The sequence below is a fragment of the Urocitellus parryii genome, chromosome 3, assembly GCF_045843805.1.
Source record: "Urocitellus parryii isolate mUroPar1 chromosome 3, mUroPar1.hap1, whole genome shotgun sequence".
In the NCBI taxonomy this organism is placed as follows: domain Eukaryota; kingdom Metazoa; phylum Chordata; class Mammalia; order Rodentia; family Sciuridae; genus Urocitellus; species Urocitellus parryii.
In genome coordinates, this window is record NC_135533.1 from 61,149,882 (window position 1) to 61,154,663 (window position 4,782).

General features: G+C 41.3%; 1 pseudogene; it reads right to left on the reverse strand.

Annotated features, from left to right (window-relative positions):
- Nucleotides 1-2,294: 2,294 nt before the first annotated feature.
- Nucleotides 2,295-4,347, reverse strand: LOC113180145 (uncharacterized; annotated as a pseudogene).
- Between the last annotated feature and the right edge of the window lie 435 nt (nt 4,348-4,782).

The following is a 4,782-nucleotide window of genomic DNA, read 5'->3' on the forward strand; positions in this document are numbered from 1 at the left end:
TTATTCATAAAACTTTCACCTTTTTAGTTTTCTAGCTTATTGAAGTGGATCTATCTGATACTAGATTCTCCAGTGCAGAAAGCATTTTTCCTGAATTTTCTCTCTTTCCTTCTATGTCTTGGCAGCAAAAAGTAAATTCAAGATGCGATTTTGAGCAAATGCTCTTTAAATGAATTAGTTTCTTAATATTTTAGTAGCTCAACAATGCCTTCTAAAAGATACAAAATATTTTATGAAACACTTTCAATTTTTTAATTGAGGTCATTTAATATATAAAGGCTGCAGAAAATGGAAGGGCTCATTCTTTACAGGTCTATACAAATTCTCTGCTTAAGAAGTCCAGGAAAAACTATAAATTTTCAAAAATTATTTATAAGGTTAAGATAATTTTGAAGATTTGGAAATTGTTATAAAAATATTTCCCAATATATTTGCTTATGAGTCTATTATTTAGGAAAATAATATCTGATTCAAAAATATTTTCTGATCTATTTAAAATTGCCATTTTTATGTAGGACAACAAAAATATAGAAAACAAAAGTGTCAGATGTTGTTAAAAATACAGGATATATAATTAATAATTTTAGCCTTACAAAACGTTTTCTATCATGACCTGACTCAATGAATATGAAACTAAATAGTGTTTTGCTTTTTTCTCTTTAGAAAAATCATTCAGATTCTAAAGTGGTAATAAAAAATAAAATAAAATGTTATAAAATATCTTTTAGTAAATCTCCATCCCTTACAGTTACATTTACATTTCCCACCATGACTTTATAATTCCTAATGACTCTAACAATGAATATGTAATCTCAGTATGAACTCTGAACCTTAATTTTATAAAGCTTAATAGAATGGCAGGTTTCATACATATTCTTTGAGTCTTAATGAGATATATACTCCCTGTAGCCAAGTTTCTGCCTGGGACTTTTGTTTAACTTACAGTTGATGGGGCTAAGAACCTATGTATGGCTTGTCTTGTATGTGAATAAAATTATCTTAAAACTTAAAGGAGGTAATGAGGATTTCAACATGATCTTTCCCCTCAGATCTACTTGAGACATGAACTTTGTAGAAACAGCACAATTACATCCCAAGAAGAAATAGAAAAAAAGTTTTAGTTTATCCAACTACCAAATTAAATGCAGTCTCTCACAATAAGCTCCTGTTATACAATGCAGGAATGTTCAGAGGAGAGATTATTAGATTACAAGAGCTGTACACAAGCCAGTGGATTAATCCTAATATTTTTGACTAACTGTGTGTTAATCATAGGCAGGTGGACATGGTTGGAGGAGGTGGATCACCGGTGGTGTGCCTTGGAGATTACATCTTGTTCGCCCAACTCCTCCCTTTCTCTCTACTTCTTGGATAGCATCTTCTGGGCTGCCTTCCTCTGTCATACTCTTCTGCCATAATGCTCTGCTTCTCCTCAGGCCCAGGGTAAAGAAATCTGTCTACCATGGCCTGGAACTCTGAAACTATGAGTCCAAAATAAAGTTTTCTGGTCACAGAAATTAAAAGAAGACTATTACAGGGACATACCATCTTTATTGTTGATATCATTTTAAATCTGATCCCATGGGCTGAGCATGTCACTCAGTAGCAGAGCTGTTGCCTAGCACACATGATGAGGTCCTGGGTTTAATCCCCAGCATCCTGAACATTCATACACACAAGCTGATTCCAAAGATCCATCTCAAAATCATTGTGTCTTTAAAGATTTACCTTCATAGGTTATGATATTCAATATAAATATTAGGTAAAAAAATTGATGGAAATATTGCATAAATTTCTATATAATCTAGGAGTTTGAATTTCTTTCTTTTTTTTCACCTTTCCTTGGAGTCTTTTGAGTTCTTACAAAAAGAGAAAAAAACAAAACACAGAAGCCATAACCAGAGGAATAGGCTTGGGGCCAGCCAGAGACCAAGTGCATGGGATGGGCACACACTTTGCATCCCTGGTTCTACAGAGCAAAGTGTTGAGAATTCTCAGCCCTTGGACATGTTGGATATATTTAGGGAAAGACAAGTCACTTAATATATATTGGACACATCTATATGAAGTGCCCTCTGTTAGTGAGGTTAGTGGGGCAAACTCCCAAGACCCCTCCTCCTCAGCCTAGGGTTCTGGCAGGCTCACAGGCTTGGGCAGAATGGGGATACTGCATTTGCCATATTCTTCTGCAGAGGGAGAAGTTAAACATTCAGTCTCAAGCCACTTATGCAGAAGTCAGAGGACTAGAGATGGTCCGCACTCCGTTAGGAACTCCCTGTCTTGTATCCAGTCTCTCACGTAGTCTGCTCTTCTGTCTTCTTTTTCTTCTGTTTCATCTGAAGAAGTGATTCGAGATCTTTGGTTGAGACTTTTTTTTTTCCTTTCTTCTTTTTTTGTTTCTTTTTGTTCTTGTATTCCTTATCTTTATCAGGTTTCTTCTTCCCTTTTTTGCTTTTTGAGTCATTTTGATCTCTACCCTCAAATTTCACCATTGCCAGCTCCCCTTCTGGCTTTTCCTTGGCCCCTTAGGAGGTGAAATATCCCTTTCCCTTTTTCTTTGCTTTGTCTCTCATTGATTTCCCTTTGGAAGACCTGGAGGCCTTTTCCGAAGAAATAGTGCTCTCCCCACCTTCTCCGGCCACCAGCTGCTTTTTATTGCTCTTGGGGGCTGTGATAGCTAACTGGTCTCCCGACAGCTTCCGCTTCCGGCTTTTCCTGCTGATGTTCTTGGCAGCATCAGTAGTCTTCTTCCTTTCCTGCTCCAGCACCTCTGTCACAACCTTCCTCAAAGCATCCCGCATCTGGGCCTTACTCAGGGGCCGGTCACCCCCAAGAAGTACTGGGTGGTGCTGCCCTGCAGTGCCTGTGTTGAGTCTATGGAGCTCTGGGCTCCCTTTGTGGGCTCCACAGATGTGGCGCCTGAGGTGGCTTCCCCTATACCTGTTTTAAAGGTAATGGTGCCTGCTGGCTGAGACTCCAGTCTGCTGTCTGTGTCATCTTTGTTCACCAGAGTAGAGGAAAACAAGGGGCTGCAATCTGGCTTTGCAATCACTTTGGAAGCCTGGTAATTGGCGAGGGTCTTCCTCTGGGAAGGGGCCACCAATTCATCCTCACTGGACTCTGCTGATGACTTCCTTCAAAAATCTTCTTCATCAAGGGGGTTTGACCTACAGAAGTGGAGGACTGCGTGGGAGGAATCAGGTCCTCATCCTGGCTCTCAGAGGAGAAGTGTTGGATGGTGCTATCAGAGACCCTGTCTTTCCTCAGGGTGTTCCCACCTTAGGCCTGTGTAGGAGTAGCAGCTGGGCCAGGTGGACTATGACCATTAGGGTTGACAAAAATCAGAGAGGATTTAATCACCTGGATTGATGGCCGTTCTTTGCCACTGCTGTCTGAGGACACCTCTGCATTCTCAGTGGGTCTTGATGTCAGGGCCTTGCCTCTGGCAGTTTTGGAGGTACCATCCTGGTTGGGTGTTACTACAGGGAAATCTTCATGACTCACAGATGGCTCCTTGCTGCTCTCCAACTCCTTGGAGGCTTCTTGGCCTCCAAGGTTGTGGTCATGGGATATCCTCTGACTTGGGATGTCATATCCTCCAACTTCCCAGGTCTTTGGGCTGTCCCTTTCATTGAAGACTCCTTGGTGGCAGCTGGTGAGGCTTTCACATCCATGTTTGTCTCATAACTGGAGCTGGAGGTATCCTCACTGGAGCTGGAAGAATCCTCACTGGAGCTAAAGGCCATCCTCACAGGAGCTGTCAGCTGGGCCCACTGTCATGGTCCCAGGCTTGGTAGAGGATCTGTGTTCCGGGACACTTCCCTCCTCCTGTGTTTCTGACATCATGATAGTATTTGCTGAGGGCTCTGTTGACTTCTTGGGTATATTCCCAGAGAGTGTATGGACCACTGACTTTGATGGGCCAGGATGTGGCACAGAGTTCACTATCTTGGAAGATTTCTTGGGCTTTGACTTGGCCTTCTCTTTCATGCTTAATGGCAAATCTTCCCCACAGCTGAGAAATTGGTAGATGTGAGTCTAGGGGTGGCTTTGACAGTTTCGGCTTCTGCTCCTTCTCCTCTTCTGAGCTCTCTGAGCTGCTGCAACTGTCTGATGTTTGGTCTTCTTGCCTTGCAGGGCTGCACATTTCTCTGCCTTAAGCTTCAGGCCAAGCTCTGAGTTCTGTTGCCAGTGTGTATAGATGTCCAAAAGAGTAAAAGGCTGAGGCAGGAATCTTTACTGGCTGCTCTGCCCTTTCACTGACTGAGCCTCAAGTATATATCCTGACTGTACCAGATGCTCGTAGATCAGGGGAAGCAGCTCCTTCCACTTTCTTGCTTCAGTCATGCCTGCAACCCAAGACAGCCGGCTCACCTGCAGGCCACCCCATGTTCTCCTGGGCCCTTAGATCTTCGGCATCCCACTTCCAGCTTCTCCTTTCTGAATTTCTTGTTTGAGAACAAAGAACAAAAAAAATAGTGTTGTCAGAGCAGAATCTAGTAACAAAATATTCATCTTACATGTTTTCAAAGGGAAAGCAAATATAAATTGAAAAAATTAAGATATCCCATTTGTAAATATAATTTGCAAATATTTTCTCTGTAGCTTGTCTTTTTACTTTCCTGTCCTCCCTTCTTTTAAACTGCTTAACAGATTTTCTATCTCTGAGACAGTGACAGCAGCAACTTTACTTTATTTATAAATAGATTTGAGAACTCTTAGAGCTTTTTTTTTAAAAAAAAAAGTATTTAAAATAAAAATGTATACCCAGTGCCCCATATG